General features: G+C 41.5%; 1 protein-coding gene across 2 annotated transcripts in view; it reads right to left on the reverse strand.

Annotated features, from left to right (window-relative positions):
• The window catches only part of LOC121522439 (protein FAM126B-like), an 81,531-nt gene extending 60,668 nt beyond the window's left edge, over positions 1-20,863 (reverse strand). Inside the window, exon 1 of one of the 2 annotated variants that reach the window (XM_041806829.1) lies at positions 20,494-20,863. The gene's annotated coding sequence lies outside the window, so the exon portion shown is untranslated. The remainder of the gene's footprint in view (positions 1-20,493) is intronic. The other variant, XM_041806830.1, reaches the window with a different exon arrangement.
• Between the last annotated feature and the right edge of the window lie 222 nt (positions 20,864-21,085).

Raw genomic sequence — 21,085 nt, forward strand, 5'->3', positions numbered from 1 at the left:
TGAGCAGTGCCAGGTTTCAACGGTCCAACACTGGGGATTTTTCAAGGTCAGCCTAGCTCAGTCAGCCATGAATTATTGAGCTTGAGCACGCTCCGTGCCTGCTCCGTTTGCGCCGCTTCTGATGCCGTCCCTCTTCTTTTAAGATTGCCCACTGTGACATATGACAAACTAAATATCCCACAACGATGCTGGGGCTATTTTTTGATCCCTGTTTGGAAATTTCCTCTGTGCTTCACCTCTGCAACAGGAAGGTCAGATCTCACAGGATCACACTGGGGAGAGTCAGTGTCTTCCTCGAGGATGCTAATGCAGGACGGCTGCAGGCGATTAAATGATTACAACACAGCCTCATCCCAAACACTGTAAGATTCATTTACAACTCCTGTAAATATGGACAGAGAAAGGGCAGATCCAGCTTTAGGATTAGGGAATACATTTATGTCTACAGCTGCTTATAAGTCAGGTTTACAGGAATCAAAGCTGAGCAAGGTTTTAGTCCACTCATTTCAAAAACAAGCAGCCCAAATGCATATTAATCACCAAAACTAATGCTGGCGCTCATTTTGTTTACTGCCTGCTCAAATATTCCTTTAACATGTTCAATCTTAGGGGAATTTAACACTTCCTCTTAGGTGCATGTGTGTTTGCAGGTGTATGCACACACAGTTTATCCAGACACTTTCTCTACCTGGAGGGATTAGCTCTAATACCTGACCATAGTGAGCCAGTCAGCTGTAATCTCCCGTCTCTGAGCCTGCCTCAATCGTAACGAGAACCAGCCACTCACCACTGGACTGACAGTCTGCACGGTAACAGTAGGAAGATCTGCCGCTAGTTTAGCTTAGCTGGAAGAGCAAGCAGCAATATGAGGATGTATACAGAAGCTTTAGTCCTCAATACAACAGTCACAGGTACGAATCCTGGTCCTGATCCTCTCTCTCCATATTATCTGTCTCTTCAGCTGTCCCGACTAATATAGGATAAAAAGTCTCCAAAATATTCTTTAAAAAACAACAGAAAGGATTCTTTTACAATAAAAGTATGTATGATACATATGATAAATGATGTAACACAATATACAGGTACATCTCAAAGATGAGAATATCATGAAAAAGTTCAATATTTTTTGTCACTCATTTCAGAAAGGTAAACCCATACATTATATAGACTCATTACACATAGAGTGAAATATTTCAAGACTTTATTTCTTGAAATGTTGATGATTATGGCTTACAGATAGTGAAAAGCCAAAATTCAGTGTCTCAGAAAATCAGAATATTGTGAAAAAGTTTAATATTGTAAAGTCATGGTGTCACACCTTAATCAGCTAATGAACTCCAAACACCTGCAAAGGTTTCCTGAGCCTTTAAATGGTCTCTCAGTCTGGGTCAGTAGGTGGGTTGTGAGAGGATTGTCAAGAAAAATCCATTCAAGAATTTGGGGGGAGCTTCACAAGGAGTGGACTGAGGCTGGAGTCGGCGCATCAAGAGCCACTATGGACAGACCAATCCTAGACATGGGCTACACATGTGGCATTCCCAGTGTCAAGCCACTCCTGAACCAGAGACTATGTCAGAAGAGTCTTCCCTGTGGAGAAAAAGAACTGGACTGTTGAGGTCTCAGTGGTCCAAAGTCCTCTTTTCAGATGAAAGTACATTCTGCATGTCATTTGGAAATCAAGGTCCCAGAGTCTGGAGGAAGAGTGGAGAGGCTCAGAATCCACGTTGCTTGAAGTCCAGTGTGAAGTTTCCACAGTCAGTGATGGTTTGGGCTGCCATGGCATCTGCTGGTGTTGGTCCACTGTGTTTTCTGAAGTCCGCAGTCAATGCAGCCATCTACCAGGACATTTTAGAGACCTTCATGCTTCCTTCTGCTGACAAGCTTTATGGAGATGCTGATTTCATTTTCCAGCAGGACTTGGCACCTGCCCAGACTTCCAAAGGTACCAAAAGCTGCTTCAATGACCATGGAGTTACTGTGCTTGGTTCTGAGCTGAACCCCATAGAGCAGTGGTTCTCAACCTTGGGGTCGGGACCCCATTGGGGGTCGCGAGACACTGAGAGGGGGTCTCAAGATGCCTTAAAAAAACTAGGAATATTTTTTAATCTACACTTTTGCCGCTTTAAACCAATTTTTCCAGATTTCAACCTGTTGTCATCACCTTTTAACCACCAATTTTGCCAACTTTAACAAATTTGTGCCACTTAAAACCAATTTTTGTCAGTTTTATACCCTTTCCACCACCTTTTTTCTGCCTGTTTTTGCCACTTCTAAACCAAATCTTGCCACTCTCTGCCTATTGTTGCTCTGTTGACCCATTATTGCCACTTTTAACCCCTCTTTACCACCTTTAATGCCACATTTGGCAATTTACTGTGCCCATTTTTTCTACTTTAATGCCATTTCTGCCTACATCTGCCTCAGCTTACCCTTTTCTGCCAATTTATAACAATTTTTCATCCCATTTCCCCAAATTTCCACCTATTGTTGCTACTTTAACGTCATTTCAGCCACTTTTGAATCTGTTTTTGCCACTAAATAAGCCCGTTTTTGCTACTTTAACCCATTTTTATATTTTTTTGCCACTTTTATCCAAATTTCTGGCACTTCCAACCCATTTCTGCTACTCTTAAACTCCAATTTCACCACCTTTCCCAGCATTTTTAACCCATTTCAATTTTTTTTAAAGTGTTTAAATTCTGTTAAAAATAGAAGGATTTACATTTTTAAGAAAGCTACTTACTGTACAAACGAATAAAAAATATATTTGTTTCTTTGATAAGAGTGGTTATTATTCATATTAAATTTAAAATACCACAGCTTCACTTTACTATGGACCATGATTTTGCTGGCCCCCAGCTTGGCTGGGTCATTTTTCCCCCCTAATGGACGGCCTTGTCTCCACATGACTTTTCTAGATTGTGCATAGCTGTGTTTTACCACCTTCAGGTCCAGTGGGGGGTCCCCGGTCTCTGGCAACTTTATTTTGGGGGTTGTGGGCTGAAAAGGTTGAGAACCCCTGCCATAGAGAATCTATGGGGGATTGTCAAGAGGAAGATGAGAGACACCAGACCCAACAATGCAGCAACCTGGGCTTCCATTACACCTGAGCAGTGCCACAGGCTGATCACCTCCATGCCACGCCGCATTGATGCAGTAATTCATGCAAAAGGAGGCCCAACCAAGTACTGATGCATAGAAATGAACATATTTTTCAGAAGCCTGACATTTATGTTTAGAATATCCTTTTTTTATTGATCTTATGTAATATTCTAATTTTCTGAGAGACTGAATTTTGGGTTTTCATGATCTGTAAGCCATAATCATCAACATTTCAAGAAATAAAGGTTGGAAATATTTCACTCTATGTGTAATGAGTCTATATGATGTATGGGTTTACCTTTCTGAAATGAGTGACAAAAAATATTGAACTTTTTCATGATATTCTCATTTTTGAGATGTACCTGTAGTCTGGTAGATGAAGAACATTACAACCATTTGCTGGTAAAAAAAAATGTGAAAAATAAAATTAAAGATGAGATAGAAGCTGCAAAAACATTAGATTTTTTACATAATTAAATGACTACTCAAATACTGGGAAATAATGCTTCCTCCTACATGATATGTTATCAAATATATATGAATATATGATGCAAATAAAATAGGAAAAGATGTACTTAATTTAAGCCTTGGGAAAATGTCATAGACTCAAATGTAGCTTCCTTCATTACAGCAGCAAAAAATAAATACAGAGCTCAACAAAATCACCCCTGAACACAAAGACTGCACATTTTTAAGATAGGTGAGTAGCACAGTTATACACCTACATGCCAGATTATAGAGAGGACTTCGAGTAAAGGTCAAATCCAGGCAGAAGCTCAGACTACAGTCAATAGTCCCTGTGTCAATCAATAACGCTGCCACTAGGACACATGGACACAGACAAACACAAACAAACAAAAACAGGTAGAACTGCAGGAAATAAAACAGAGAGAGAGAGAGGGAGAGAGAGAGAGAGAGAGCAGTGCAGAGAACAGAGACTCAGAGAGTGAAGGATCGGCCACTCAGCTCTCTCATCCTCTCCTCCTCTCTCATAGGCCAGGCACGGGAACTGAGGCGTACGCACATCCTGGGCTAAAATTAGATCTGCTGCAGCTGCAGGGCCAGACGTGTTGGGATGGGCCCGTGTTGCAACTAGTACACACACACACACACACACACACACACACACACACCCCCACACACACACCCACACACACACACACACACACAGAAATGCGTATACACAGTCACAACTCTGCCAATTAGACAGGTCGAGCCACTACACACAACAGCACAGGTGAGAGCCAACAGCATCCTGCCGACTTCCTCCCTGATCAAACACAGCAACGCTTTCAGTGCAAATACTGAGCGTGTTCACATTTACATACAGGATGAACAAACACACAGACAGACACACGAGTGTTGGATCCAAACCATGCAGAGTGCCCTGTAATAACCTCACAAACACATGATGACAGTACTGAAAGCAAAGAGGAAGACCTGGCTGATCCTAAACGCTCAGTTGTTTTAGTTCTAACCTACAGCAGATAATAAAGGCGACTGAACGAAACTTTGAACATCATGAAAATAGTAAAGGACGTTTAACTCACACAAGAACAAACAAATACTTTGGCAACTCTGAGGAGAAAAAGAGGAACGAGAGAACAGGTGGACAGACTCATTTCTTCATTATCTATAAGAATAAACTTGTTTTTGTGGCTTTAGTGTCATCGGTTATTTCTAACAGTGATCAAAGTTTTGTTTTTTATGCAGTGGGATCGGCCTTATGGGTGTAACTGATGACTAAATGAAAGCTCACAGGGTTGAGATGCTGTGATTCTGCAGTGCTCAGCTGCAGCTGTAAACTAAACAATCTTGTCCATGCCTATAACAGAGCGAGTATTGATTAACTGATGAGCAGAGGGACATATCGGGGCATATAGCACGATTCCACTCACCTAGGATCAGACTCACCTAATGAGTGTCTGCCTTTAGAGTCATGCTGGTGTATCTGTGACACAGTAATATTACGCTGAGTTCATCCAGCTGTAGCTTCTTACAAGTAGCCTGTTTTTATCCTTCTATATGACAGTTACATTAGCTTTCTTTATAGACTGAAAAAATAATAAAATAAGCTAATTTAAGCATAAACCAAAATGAGATTAATGACTGATTTTTCAAATACCTGAAAATCAACATTTTAGCTCATGGATACTGCTATCGAGTCTCTCAGACTCTGTGATGTAATGTCATTTTATATAGCTGGTGTAAAAAAAAAAAAAACATCTGTTCTTGCAAGGTGAACATAAACTAGAAGCACATCAGTATTGTTCACCACGTTAAACCAGAATGTGGAACCTTCAACTGTCGGCTTAAGGAAGAAAGATGTCATATCTGTCTGTGCTGGGAGTAATAGACACTCGTACCACTCTGTTCAGCTGCTTCAGGACAGTTTTCTTCTTCAGCTGCTCAGATAAATGCTGAATAGTGCTCCAAAACTCTGAGACAGTCCTGTTTGTTAACTGTATTAATCCAGTGTAGAAATCAGCACTGGAATCGGCAAAATTGAAGTTAATTAGCGAACTTTACGAGCTGAAGGTGGAAAATATGATGAGTTCAGGTAACCTCAGAAAATTAGACGACTGTACTATATATGTTATGATGTGTTCAAATGTCACATAAAAATGGGAAAATACAGTTTTTGACATGAAACTTCAATAAATACAGTGTGAATGTGTGTTTAGATTTGAGGGATTTACAATAGATGTACAGACTGAATCAGAGCTTTTTAACTCAAGCTCTACTCAGCTAAGACCACTTGGAGTTTCTACAGTTTTCCACCAAACTATGGAAAGTATTGACAGTGGTATTGATAAGGACTCGGATCAATAAGGACTATCGATAAGACTATCAATATTAATAAAAAGATTAAGAAGAAGTTTGGGCCAGCAGGATTGCTGGACTTGGACAGCGAGGAGCATGGACAAAACGGGACAATGTTCTCCAGTGACGGCTCATATGGTCCGACATCTGGCGAGCAGACTACCATTGAATAAGGTTCTTGGTCCAAGCGGTATCTGACATCTTACTGAGTCCAGTAAACCTCCATGTCTGGGGCAAGAGTGAAACTCCTGCCTGCCCCCAGTGTTCAGGAAGAGGCCCCCTGGAACACCCCTCAGCAGCTGCCTGAAGGCCCTGGGAGATGGTCGCTATCGCTGGTGCCATGACCAGGTCCTCAGAGCAATAGCTGACAGCATAGCCGCAGCCACCAGTACCAACAATACCAACAACAGCGGTACCAACAGTACCAGTTTGAGAGAATCACCTTTGTGAGAGCTGGTGAGAAGCTACGTCCTCAGCCAGGACAAAAGGGGGGTCTCCTCACCACCGCCCCGACTGGACCCTGGAAGCTGACCTCAGTAAACAGCTGAAACTCCCAGCCCAGACCGTACAATCACGTCTGTGGCCAGACATGGTCATTGTTTCTTTCTCCACCAAGCAGCTGATCATGCTGGAATTGTCTGTAACCTGGGAAGAACGCATGGACGAGGCCAACGAGAGGATGCATGCCAATTACTGTGAGCTGGTGGAAGCATGCCAGAGGCAGGGCTGGTGGGCGCGTTGTGAACCGGTGGAGGCTTTGCAGGGTGTTCTCTCTGCAGGACATTTCCAATGCTGGGGATCACAGGCCAGGCGACAAGGAGAGCCTTGAGGAAAGTGACTGAAGCTGCAGAGAAAGCCACAAGATGGCTTGGATCAAGAGGGTGGATCCATGGACCACTGCTGCTGGGACGCAAGCTGGGCGAGGGTGTCTGATGTTGAAAGACCCGAAATGCCCAATGACCCCAGGTTACATCATTGATGATGCGTCCCAGCGCATCCACGAGGTGTATCTTTCATCTAAAAAACTTTCACCTGTGACTTCATTATCCTGGCAGGTTAAGCCTTGTGTGGAGAGGTGGAGTGGCTTTAGTGTTTGGTCAAACAATGAGAGAGGAGGAGAATATCGCCTCAGCCATACTGTGATACATGGTCATGCACTGAAGACTGTGGTGTGTCTGGTCTCTCAGCTTTTTGACTCTCAGAATGCGGCCTCTTTTGATCACCAGCAAAGTTTGCAAACTTTCTGGAGATTGTGCAAATAACTGCTCCTTATACCCCCATGGTCTAGAGCAGTGGTTCTCAACCTTTTCAGACCGCGATCCCCAAAATAAAGGTGCCAGAAACTGGGGACCCCCACTGTACCTGAAGCTGGTTGAACACAGCCATGAACATTCTAGACTAGTCATGTGGAGACAAGGCTGCCCATAAGGGGGGATAAATGGGAGCGCTTTCTGGGGCCCAGCCAAACTGGGGGCTAACTAAGTCAGCAAAATCACGGTTCAGTCTACAGTTAAGTTGCAATAACCATATTTTATATTAAATCTGAATAAAAACAATTCTTAACAAAGCAACAAATATCTTTTAGTGGATAGTCTTCTCAAAAATCTGCATCATTTTTTCTTAAAAACAGAATTAAAATGGATTTAAAATAGCTAAGACGGGTTAAAATGGCAAAAAATGGAAGAAAATGTTGTCAAATGGGATTTTAAAAGGAGAAGGAAAGGGTTAGGCTGCTACAAAAATACATAAGAGAGGCAGCAATAAATGGCAAAAACAGGCATAAAAAGTGGTGAAAGGGGATTTAAGTGGCAGAAATGGGTTAACTGAGGCAAAGCACTTTGCAGAAGTGGGTAAAACTTGCAAAAATGGGCATAACAAATAGTCAAATGTAATTAAAATGGGCAAAAAGGGTAAAAGTTGGTTAATATCCATAATAATGGGTCAACAGAGACAACAATAGGCAGTAAGCAGCAAGAACTGGATTGGAAGTGGGAAAACAGTCAGAAAAAAAGTCTTGAAATGACAAAAATGGGTTAAAATGAGCAGAAATATGGTAGCGAAAATGGATAAAAATGGGTGGAAAATAATAGTGACAAAATTGGGTGGGGGGGGCATTTTTAAAAAAAATTCTTTGTTTTTTAAAGGTATCTGGCGACCCCCTCTGAGTGTCTCGGGGGGTTCCGACCCCAACGTTGAGAACCACTGGTCTAGAGAAACCCAAAGCAGATCCACATGGGCCAGATAGAGCTCTTCTTCAGGACTAAATCTTAAGGTCAGCTTCACTTTCAGCCATGAATTCCTGCTCTGCCAAAGCTTAAGGGAAGTAACCTTGCAATGCAGATGGATCTGCCAAATCATGACAGCCATCAAAAAAATCTATGTTGCAAAGCTCCAATCTACATTAATTGTGCCAGAACAAAAAAAAGGTAATCAAAAGGCCAAAAAAGCATGTTGACTATGGTGGAAGTCTGAGGAAGTATCTGGTAAACAAGATAAATTGCACCATGAGCTGGGAGGTGATGCCTTTTTTAATGAAAGCAGTCACAAGTTCAGAGCTGGTCCAGACCACAGACACATGACTGCTAATTCCACAGTATTTAACACAGCTGCTGACAGTGTGCACAGTGTGTGGGGGGAACAGCTGACCATTTAACTTTACTCCAGAGAAACGGAGGAAAACGCCGCACTGCCATATAAGCCGCTCAGCACTCTGCTAACAATGGGCCACCTTGAGCTTTCTGTGACACGCCAAGACCACTTCATAGCCCGCAGACCCTGAGAGCAAAGCCTGCAGGACCAAAGGATCAACAAAGGGGGAAACAGAGGAGAGTGGGTGTTAATGCACCATGACTTCAGATGATGGAGAGGTCTGCAAAAATGCTGAATACTGAGAAAAATCTGGCCTCTCTAACTTTCCCCCACCCAGAGGAATTATAAGCACTGTTAAATAAATTGTTTCCTACAATATAAATGCCAACAATAATGTGCTGGGCATATTTCTGGCTCCATTTTTCCCAACGCAGCAGATAGAAAGACATTAAACTAGCCGGACAATAGCAGATTTCTGTTAGCCACAATAGCCAAGCTAATCAGCATTATGCTCTGAGACCTTGCCAGGCTCTGGCTCCACATGAAACACTCAGTCACTAAGTATTTTTGGAACATGGAGGCCTAAAAAAGACATTTTATCACACAAAGCAAGCTGTCAGTAATGTTGCATAACTTTGTAAAATCTACCACCGTCCCCCCTGAAGATGGCCACTCTAACTGTAAGGGAGGACGTCTTTCACAGCTCTAAAGCCAGCGTTTCCATCCACATCTTCTCCGTCATTTCACAAAAACAAATAACTCACTGACTATGATGGAACGGCTCCTGGAATCAACCAGGCTCTGGCAACAGTTCAACTTCAGACAAATGCTGAGTCGTGACCAGCGAGCCAAGCAGGAGAGCAGAGAGCCGATCTACGGGGAGGTGAAGCCCAGCAGAGAGGATGATGACCTGCGTGTGCCAAAACAAACTCCACATTCTGCCTTATTAATTCAGAGCTCGTGTTCTTCCTCCTAACATGTACAAACTGATACCAGTGTGAGTGTTCAGGTGCTTTCAGCCTCATGTCAAATGTTTCAGTTCTACAGCAGGAAATGTTTTTCTCTTTAACTCTGAGGAATCTGTTAGTTCATCATGTCGTAGCTTAGCACGTCTGTTCAAACTGCTCAGTAGCTGTAGCTCAGTGGTTCACCATCTTAAAGGGAACATGCCATGAAAAATAAAACACTTTTGGCACATTTGGAGTATTTTCTGACCCACATTATGCAAAATGAGCAAACCCAGTCCTCTTCTCTGGTCTGAAAACATGAAAACTGATGGTTTGTTCTAGGGGTGTGTGTTGGCAAGAATCTGGCGGTACGATACACATCGTGATACAGGGGTGCCGATATTCATATTTTGCAATATATCGCAATACTATAAGCAAGGCGATGTATTGCAATATTTTTGTAATCTAACATATATACAGTGCTATACATATATATAAATATATATATATATATATTTATGTATATATACATACACACACACACACACACATATATAGGCCTATATATTCATTATATATTCATTCAATATTTAAAGATTTTGTTTTCGTGAAGATATCACAACTTAATCGGGGCTCCAGACTGCCCCTTAATGGTCGCGTTTTGCCCCTAAAATTTGAGACAGTGCGAGTACATTTTTCATCTACTCGCGCATGTGCGACCAGTAAATTTGCAGATGTTTTTATTTTGACTAAATGTTTTTTTGTTGCTGACAAACCTCTGCTCAACACTTCAGCCCAGTTGCTGGCAATAATGCACAAATGAGCTGGTTTGCCAACCGACATTAACTCCAAAAGAAGAAGAAAGGAGACGAACACCAAAGAAGAAGAAGGCGGGCCAATGTGTGTGAGAGCAGGGGGCGAATGACCACTGTGATTGGCTAATGTGTGAGAAGAGGCGAGTCATGGGGTTATCGCGCAAATCTACAGGTTTCACATAGATCTTGTAAACAATGAACAATTGCAAAGAGGACTATTGGTGCTTACTTTCTCCCCACTAAAACTAGTGTACCAGAGGAGACAAATCCTGATAATGAGTCTGACTCGTTTTGTGAGGAAACAGTCATGGCGAAAAAAGGCAAGAAATTCTGTTTTCAGGATGAGTGGCTGCGGAGTTCACCTGGCTGAGGTATTTCAGGGAGACGAATTCAATGAACCACAAATTCTGCTGTCAGTACCCACAACATGCGGGGAACACAAACTTTGCTGATAACACTGGCACTACACAATTAAAACACGACACTTTGAGCAAACACAATGCCAGTCTGAAACAAAATGTGCCGTGACCTGTGTAATGACAGTGCAACTCCACTCCCAGTTGCATTTAGAAGACAAGAGGCTGCTAACCAATGTGCTTGCACAATAAAATGTGAATTTAAAACATTTAAAACATTGTAGTTTCTGCATTTATTGTCAAAGTATATATATGAGTAATACAATGAAAATGAGAGGAAATGTGAATATATACTTTGCAAGTCGATTTACAACATGAGCCCCTAAATTTTCTGCTTGCACCCCTAAAATTTGAAGTTAGGGGCCACTGTGCTCCTAGTAAAAAAGTTAGTCTGGAGCCCTGTTAACTGGAGGAGCTGCATGTAGCTTGTTTAAAAGAGAAAAAATGCACATGCTGGGTGTGTAAAGTTTTGCTCACTTGAACTTATTTTACAGAAGGTAAAATCCCAAGTGGCACAAAAACTCTAAATCCCTCTGCAGCACAGCTTGTGGTATAAATGAGACAAGTTTCTACGTCATTCTGCTACTAGAGTTTTCAGGTAAAGGGTTTTCATGAGTGTGAGGCCTGGATAGAGCTTCCCTGAATTCTTCTGCAGTCATTTAATTGAGTTTGGTCCTGATTGGTAAAGCATGTCTGATGTTTAACTTCTCTAACTACTGTGACCTCTGGGGTCTGACTTTACAGTGACAGAGTTGATCTGTTAAAAATGTCAAATATTTACAGGCTCTGACTTTCTTTTATCACCACAGACTGAATATGGTGAGGTTTACCGTTGGACAGATACAGGGTGTGCTATGGATGCAACAAATTAATTCATAACTTTGAGTTTTACAGTTAAATGAAGATTTTATTCTTTGTGACATCTGTTAGTATTCAGAAAAAAACATTTTAACATGTCTCTCCCCGGCTCGCTTATCCCTGTTTCCAATTCTATCCACTGTCCTCTGCTTATCAATGAAGGCATAAAAAGCCCAAACATAAATCTCTGACAGACAGTCAATGTTTTATTAGGGAAATAAAAATAAAACTGCATTAAAGACAGAGTAAAAAAAAGATATTTCATATGTCAATATACACCAATTAATCTTCTTTCAGAGCTAAAGAACTATAATATTCACCCCCCCCCCCCTTTTTTTATTTCCCCTGCATTTAGGGCTGTGGAAATGATCATGAGAGTGACTGAGACTAAAAACGTTGTCACTTGCATCCCAGCAGACAAATATTGAAATGAAAGAGCAGTCGCTCTCCTGATACACATTTTACTGAATTGCCAGTAAGGTAATACCATTAACTGGGCACTACATCCTGTGATTCCTAAACCTTGCTGCAATCACTTGTGAGAGCATTGATTCATTTACAAACAGGAGAGTACACACACATCATGCTGCTCCTCCTCTCTGAGGTCCCCAGAGGAACCGTATGAACTCTTGTTTGGCTGACAGAGAGATGAGGTTCTGAGCGAGGGGGGGCCTGGGAGAGAGACGTACCGTACATCATAGAGACAGAGCTCATACCTGGCAGTACAGTGAGTCAGCAGCACCACAGCTCTCCCTGCATGCCAACCACATATCCAGCTGATTCTCAACACTGTCTGCTTCCAGCATCACTAAAAAAAAAAAGCTCAGTGGTGACTAAAGTACATCAAGATCCGTTTTACATGCTGAGAACTAGAAAATACCACAATCAGATGAGGAAATGTTGAATAACCAGGACAGAACTGAGAGCTTTCTTGACAACACACATGGAAGTGAAGATTTTCTCTCCTGGTAAAGGAGAAAGTGCAGGGGGCGGTCTGCCTGTGTGATCCTCTGGCTCTGTGGGAGAGAGTACAGTGGAAAAAGGCCCCACTGCTAATCCATGGCAGGCTAATTACAGCTTTGATCCCCCAGGCGTGTGCATCGGCTCAGGTGGGAGGGCGACAACACACCATGGGGCTCGGCGCGTTCATGCTTACATTTGTTTAGGTTCGGAAACGTCACCATGAGCTCACATCTGCTGCAGACGTGTGTCCAACCAGCAACAATGCTCTGCAGTATTAATCAATTCCATGCACAAATGTCAACAAAGTTGACTTCAGGCTTCGACTGAATCCCCTTTGAAGATTAACAGTTTTAGACAGCACATGCCCCCATAACTTCACTCCAGTGCAACTGCTAACTCCACAATATGATCCACTACGTTTCACTGCACACCAAAGAACTTGAGCTTCATTTTTAAACCACCAAGGAATACAAAAAAAATCAACTCCTGGAGACACAGGCACAGATTAAGTGGGTAAATGGAGTCTAAAATAGGCCGCAGCTCTGATGATAGCCTGGTCCCAAAACACATGATGGCAGACATTGAGCAAAGGAGGAGAGAGGAGGATGATGGCTGAGGATGAGCAGCAGATGGCAAGGAATTATCTGGAACTTTAGCACTACGTCTTTGCCCATGACTCTATTATATGTGGGGTAGTATACCTATTATGACAGAACGCTAAGCAGCTGGAAATTATGAGGTAGGCACACAAAAGCTGGTATTGCAGGGTATTACTGAGAGCAGTGAAGTCATGTTGGTAACTGAGTAAAGAGTTTTCTGGTATAACGTGAGAAGCAGCTTATTATTGAGGATGAGAATAAGAATCTGGCACTGACAAGGTACAGTCCCAACAGATCCAATATCTACCAGGCTGAATTATAACAGAGATATCCTTACCTTTTTTTGACCCCAATGTGACCTCCTGCCATCCCAAATAAAAGTCGGGAACTACGCTATGGAATTTATGTGAGTTATGTACGCCGTTTTCATATCACAAGTTGGACCAGCATCTTTTAAAGTTCCTGCAGAGTGAAATCCAAACTTCGTCTCTGAACACTCTAGAAATGTGTGACTCTGGTTGCTGTAAACATGTGAAAACACTGAGATCAACACGTGACTGAATTCTGGATTTAGACTGTTAGAAAGTTGTTTACCTCTTTCCTGGCTGGGTTTGATTTGAGCAGGGAAAATATATGAGCCCATGACATCATGATGGAGGATGACCCCGCCCCCCTAATGCTACAATGATATAAATCACAGAGCAGTCAGTCTGTTGTTAGCTGATGACCCTGCCTTCACTGAAAGTTAACAGTCAGCTACATGCTGTGTTTTTGTTCATCGTGAGGTCAGTTTCCCAAATCTGTCAGCCACGGTGGCTTATAGCTCATTAAAAGCATCATAACAGAGAAATTTGTACCAGAAAACAGTAAAGCTGCTTTGGCACAGAACCAGGCAGCTGCTCTGATCTGAAGCAATTCTTTAAATGTGGGAGGATCCATTTCTTATGGGTGGGCGTGGCTTCAGCTCATTCAACTGACATGCCCACACCAGCCTAGATTTTCCTGCAAGATTTTCATGATTTTTACAATAAGTAGACAGCTGTAATTCTCCTGCTGACTTTAAACACACATTTTTTCTCTCAACACTATTGATTAGGCACTATTTATGCACTAGGGCTGGGCTAGTCCTAAAAACATTAATATCCCAATATTGCCTGCCGCAATTTTTAAATCGCAGAAGGTGGTAGTTTTTTCTTTTACTTGAAATCTGTGTCAAAATACCGGTTTGAAAGCTTTTTTGCCGCAGAGATGTTATGCATTACATATCATCCAATCATTCAAGTGCCATTTTTGGTGGAACAGTCTACAAAAATCCTCCTTAATTTGGTTTTTTGTTGGTTTTAATATAAATGATATATTGCATTTTCTATTTGGAAAAATCATGAGATGAGAAATTGAAGACATAACGGCATAACAAATTGCAATTGCAATATTGGAAAAAAAATCATTGTTATTAGATAATTTTTCAGTGTCGTTTAGCCTTATCAGAAAAAAACATACCCAAACCTACATATTATATACTAAATACTAGGGCTGGGCAATTAATCGCAAATTAGATTAAATCACAATATGGACCACTGCAACTTTCAAATCGCACAAGGTGCAATATTTCTCTAACCTGAGGCTTGTGCCAAAATACCAGTTTAATACCTTTTTTTTTTGCAGCAGCAGCAGCAGAGATGTCGTGCATTACTGGTCATGCAATTATTCAAGTGCCAGTTTTTAAGAATAGTCTAAAAAATATCCTACTTTCTTCTTTTTTGTAGGTTTTTTTTATTGAATACGAGAAAAAAATTTAAAATATTACTCACTTCAATACAAGAACTAATGCCTGATTTGCAACATGAGTCAAAATCATCACAGTTAGCCTTGATATAAAATTAGATCAAGATTGTTTGCTCTTGTTAAAGCTAATATTGTGTTGGTTATAATATAAAATTATTTACTGCTTGTGTTTGTTGTAAAATACATAAGATGAGGAACTTCAGAAAAAATTGCCTATCAAATTGTAATTGCAATATTGTGGGAAAAATGCAGTTAGATTATTTTCCCAAATCGTTCAGCCCAACTAAATATCTCCTATATATGCTTAATTATTATATAATTACTTTACTATATATTACTTACTACTTATGTATGTGCAGTATAAAGTTTGCAAGACTGTCTCCAGCAAAATTGCACATGAAAGCACTGAGCTTAAAAAGGGCTTAAAAGATTTAGAATTTCTGGGTGAAAACAGATGAAAAACAGCGATCACTTATAGGGCTGAACGATTTGAGAAAAGAATCTAATTGCAATTATTTCTTCATATATTGCGATTGTGATTTAATATGCATTTTCTTTTTTAGTTCCTCATATTATGCATTTTCAAGCAACCTAAGCAATAAATCAGTCTATAATTTTTAAATTGATACAACTACGGCTAAACGATAAAAAAATTAAAAAAATTAAAAATTAAATGCAATCATTTACACTTATCTTGCAAACTTTACATGAATTTTTGTGTTAAAGGGAACGATGGTACTTATGTTTATATCATTTTGATGAGTAAAACATCTACAAAAACAAGAAAAATCTGATTTTTCTGGTAGACTATTTAAAAACAGAAACTTTATGGTCGCATGGTGTGTAGAGTATAACATCTCCGCTGCAAAAACTGCATTAAACTGTTATTTCAACAAATTTCAGGAAAAAAAAAAAAAATATTGCACTGTCTGCGATTTGAAAATTGCAGCAGGCCATACTGCGATTTAATCTAATTTGCAATTAATTGCCCAGCCCTAATCACTTATGTTTAACAAACTCAGCGGTAACCACACCCTGCCATCTACAGTAGGGCTGAGCAATTTGCAAAAATAATGTAATTGCGATTTTGTTCCCAAATATTGCGATTTAATTTGCAATTATTCTTGGGTTAATCTCGTGTATTTTTCAACAAATTCAAGCAACAAATAATTCCATAAATAAGACCATGTGGATTTAAAACAATCAAATTATTTCCGAAGCAATCAATCCATAGTAGCACGAATCTGATTATGGAAGTGCAACAAGCTTTAAGCTATAAAGGAGGCAGCGGGGGGCTGGCTACAGCCGATCGCAGCTGGGGTATGACTTTCATGAAGTTATGCTGCGTTAGATTTACCTCGGAACTCGGACAGATCCGGGTCGAAAATTCCGACTTCTGAGGTAAATGTGTTTCATTGCGTAAGCTCGGAAAACATGGCCGGCTGCAGTAAGCTGATGTTTATTTGGATGTTTTTCGAGGATCAAAAATTCCTGCTGGGGAAATATATTAGCTACTTGAAGGAGAGAGAGACAGAGAAACATCATATGCTGTGAGTATGACTTGAACGCACCAGCGAGGGGAATCCTGCATGTGTCATTGAACTTAAACGGGCATCAAAGCGAGCTGTGCAGAGGCCTGTACTGTAGTAACACAAATGCTAAACTAGATCAAAAATGCAATTTCAGCTGAAATTGCGTGGGGATGCTGAGAGCTGAATTGTGGAAGAACTGCTGAAAATAGCCAAAAAGTACAACAATAGCTAAAAAAATAGCATAAAAATAGCATAAAAAAGCATGAAAGTAGTTAATAAAGGATAAAAATAGTTGAAAGTAGCCTAAAAAAAGCTGGAAAATAGCATAAATTTAGCTGAAAATAGCCTAAAAGTAGCTGAAATGGCATTCAGTAGCTGAAAAAGCATCGAAATAGCTTAAAATAGCATGAAAATAGCTGAAAATAGTGGAAAAATAGCTGAAAATAGCATAAAAGCTGAAGAGTGTAATACCTGATAAGTGAAGAATGTGAAATCATTGCTCAAAATATAGAATTTAAAAAGCAAAATAGTTGAGAAAGTATAAAAAGTATAAAAAACAGTTTAAAAAAATAACTGAAAAGAGCACAAGGAGCTGAAGAGTATGATAGAATACTGAAAATAGCCCAAGGAGTGCCAAAGTTATGAGGAGTTGAAGAAAGTGCAGATTTGTGAAATGTTGCCATCTGTTTAACATTGTTAAACAAAGTTAAATATTCAAAAAATTATATATAATATATAATTTTTTAAAGTTTAAACAGTGTCGATACGACAATGCATGAAGGAGGAGATAGCGAACACGCAAGAATAATAATAATAAACAAAATGGCTGACACGAATATCAATAGTGTGAATGCTGACTCAGCATCCCCACTAATTAATAACTCTGTTTACCTCTCACGGTGTGCAACGCCATTTTGCTATCACGTCATTCCGACCGACTCGACTGCTTGAATCCTACCTGAAATCCCGAGTTGGAGTCCCGAGCCCGGGATTTTGGATAACTAGATGCCATTTCCTGTATTCTAGCGCATTTCAACACCATATTAGCACCAGATAATCCAAACTGGTTCTGTGAGATATAGTTCTGGCTCGATATAGATCAAAAATGGCCCAACATAAAAGTCATTGCAACAGTAATGTTTCATAGTATTTCTTGGTCCTAATGGTCTTCTGAAGTTTAGTGTGTTTTCTTCACCCAAGAGGGCAGTTTAGTGTGTTTTTCCAACCAGAAGGGCACATTAGCGTGTGTTTTGGCTCCAAAGAAGGCACCTTAGCATTCATTTTGGCTCAAAAGTTGGCACTTTAGCACATGTTTTGGCTCCCAAGAGAGCACTTTAGCATGCGTTTTGGCTCCCAAGAAAGCACTTTAGCACATTTTGGCTCTCAAGAGGGCACCTTAGCATGCTATTTGGCTCCAAAGAAGGCACCTTAGCATTCATTTTGGCTCAAAAGTTGGCACTTTAGCATGCGTTTTGGCTCCTAAGAAAGCAATTGAGCACGTCGTGGTTCTCAAGAGGGCACCTTAGTATGCATTTTGGCTCCCAAGAGGGCACTTCAGCATGTGTTTTGGCTCCCAAGAAAGCACTTTAGCACATGTTTTGGCTCCCAAGAGAGCACTTTAGCATGCCTTTTGGCTCAAAAGTTGGCACTTTAGCATGCGTTTTGGCTCAAAAGAAAGCATTTTAGCACATTTTGGCTCTCAAGAGAGCACTTTAGCATGCTTTTTGGCTCCAAAGAAGGCACCTTAGCATGCTTTTTGGCTCCAAAGAAGGCACCTTAGCATGCTTTTTGGCTCCAAAGAAGGCACCTTAGCATGCGTTTTGGCTCAAAAGTTGGCACTTTAGCATTCATTTTGGCTCAAAAGTTGGCACTTTAGCATGCATTTTGGCTCCCAAGAAAGCACTTTAGCACATGTTTTGGCTCCCAAGAGAGCACTTTAGCATGCGTTTTGGCTCCAAAGAGGGCACCTTAGCATGCGTTTTGGCTCCCAAGAGAGCACTTTAGCATGCGTTTTGGCTCCAAAGAGGGCACCTTAGCATGCGTTTTGGCTCCCAAGAGAGCACTTTAGCATGCGTTTTGGCTCCAAAGAGGGCACCTTAGCATGCATTTTGGCTCCCAGGAGAGTACTTTAGCATGCATTTTGGCTCCAAAGAGGGCACCTTAGCATGCGTTTTGGCTCCAAAGAGGGCACCTTAGCATGCGTTTTGGCTCCCAAGAGAGCACTTTAGCATGCGTTTTGGCTCCAAAGAGGGCACTTTAGCATGCGTTTTGGCTCCCAAGAGAGCACTTTAGCATGCGTTTTGGCTCAAAAGTTGGCACTTTAGCATGCGTTTTGGCTCAAAAGAAAGCATTTTAGCACATTTTGGCTCTCAAGAGAGCACTTTAGCATGCTTTTTGGCTCCAAAGAAGGCACCTTAGCATGCTTTTTGGCTCCAAAGAAGGCACCTTAGCATGTGTTTTGGCTCCAAAGAAGGCACCTTAGCATGCGTTTTGGCTCAAAAGTTGGCACTTTAGCATTCATTTTGGCTCAAAAGTTGGCACTTTAGCATTCATTTTGGCTCAAAAGTTGGCACTTTAGCATGCATTTTGGCTCCCAAGAAAGCACTTTAGCACATGTTTTGGCTCCCAAGAGAGCACTTTAGCATGCGTTTTGGCTCCCAAGAGGGCACTTTAGCATGCGTTTTGGCTCCCAAGAAAGCATTTTAGCACATTTTGGCTCTCAAGAGAGCACTTTAGCATGCTTTTTGGCTCCAAAGAAGGCACCTTAGCATGCGTTTTGGCTCAAAAGTTGGCACTGTAGCATGCGTTTTGGCTCCAAAGAGAGCACTTTAGCATGCGTTTTGGCTCCAAAGAGAGCACTTTAGCATGCATTTTGGCTCCAAAGAGGGCACCTTAGCATGCGTTTTGGCTCCAAAGAGGGCACCTTAGCATGCGTTTTGGCTCCAAAGAGAGCACTTTAGCATGCGTTTTGGCTCCAAAGAGAGCACTTTAGCATGTTTTGGCCCTCGAGGGCACTTTAGCATGCGTTTTGGCTCCCAAGAGGGCACTTTAGCGTGCGTTTATCAACAATTGGGCCATTGGGTCAACCGCCCACTCCCCGCACACCACTGTCCATCAAACACAAAAAAGAGGACTTTTGTAAACCATTATAAAAAATAACACTTGAATGTTTACATAATGTGCACAAAATCTCTGCTGCTGTTTTATTGACACATTTCAAGTTAAATATTGCAACTTCTGCGATTTGAAAATTGCAGCAGGCCATATTGCGATTTAATCTAATTTGCGGTTAATTGCCCAGTCCTAAGTATGCCCTAAATATGAAATATGAAATCATAGTGGTCATTGAGCTCAGCATTGAGAATCACATGACCTGCCATCAGCCAGCTAGCATAACAATGTCACTAACACCGTGCTAAATCATGCTACTTATCTAGTAAAGACCATTAAATCAGTGTCACTGCTCCTTCTAACTAAAGAAGGTACATTTTACACTTCCGCTGTCAATTTTCAGACAAAATCAACCTGAACATCAGGGTTATGTGGAGCTTGGCATAAGGTGGAAATGTTGTACATATTTAATGAGGTTGTATGCAGACGCGAGGGTTCAAAAACACCAAATGTGTTGGGTTTTTCCACGTACATGGTGAATGAATGAGTCTACGCAGCTGTCAGGCGTTGGGTTTACCGCTAACTAGCTAACGTCTGTTCCTACGTTGCCACGACAGCCTGAACCTGTGCATCAACGTTAGCTACCTTAGCTCGGCTCGCATGCTGTTGGCGTGCCTGTTCCAGCCAGCAGCTGTTGGACATCCTCATCCTTATTTATCACCAGTCGTGACCAGGCCGGAACGGCGGGCTGCCTGGCTCACGCGCTGGAGCATCTGCTCCGTGGTCCCCTAGCTAGAAGACGGTCACCACTAGTGCTGGCACTGGCCCTCACGGAGGGTTCAACTTCCACCAACACAACAGTGCTGATGATGTTCCAACTCACCAGCAGCCCTCGGCTCGCTGCGACTACCTGAGAAAATCCTGAACCAGTCACAAGGTAACGAAACACTCACCTCCACTGAAGCTGGTTCTGGCAATGACACGCGGTCACCTTATCGGGGAAGGAGGGAGGTTTTCGCCCAGAGCGGTCACCCCGGTCGAGTATCTTTTCCTCCGAATGGTCCCTCTCTCCGCGAGCAGCACCTCCGTATGATCTCCCCTCACTGCAATGGTGCTGAACAGCGGGACCAGCGATTGGCCAGAGTGAGCGGAACTCGGTGCGCTTTGGTAAGCAGAAAGCTCGTGCGACCTGCAGGGGGAGCAGCGGTGATGCGTTCAAGACTATCGGAAAATACAGAACCATGCTTTAAGTCAGGGGGTTTCAAAGTGTGGGAGAATGAGCCTCCCCTGAGAAGAAATTATTCACTCGGTGGACCCCCACCCACAAAAAGGATTTAAATTGGAAACAAATAAATAAATAACAATGCAAACATTTATGTCTAATCTTTAAACATTTTTAACATGAAAATAGTTTGGATATTTTGGTTTGCAAATGTCCTTAAACATCTGCCTTTCTTATTCGGTTGTAATGCCATTAAACACCCTTTATCATATTTTTTGGGCCATTTTACAACTTCTTTTTGACACTCTTCCCCATTTATTTTT

The sequence above is a fragment of the Cheilinus undulatus genome, linkage group 15 (assembly GCF_018320785.1).
Source record: "Cheilinus undulatus linkage group 15, ASM1832078v1, whole genome shotgun sequence".
Lineage (NCBI taxonomy): Eukaryota > Metazoa > Chordata > Actinopteri > Labriformes > Labridae > Cheilinus > Cheilinus undulatus.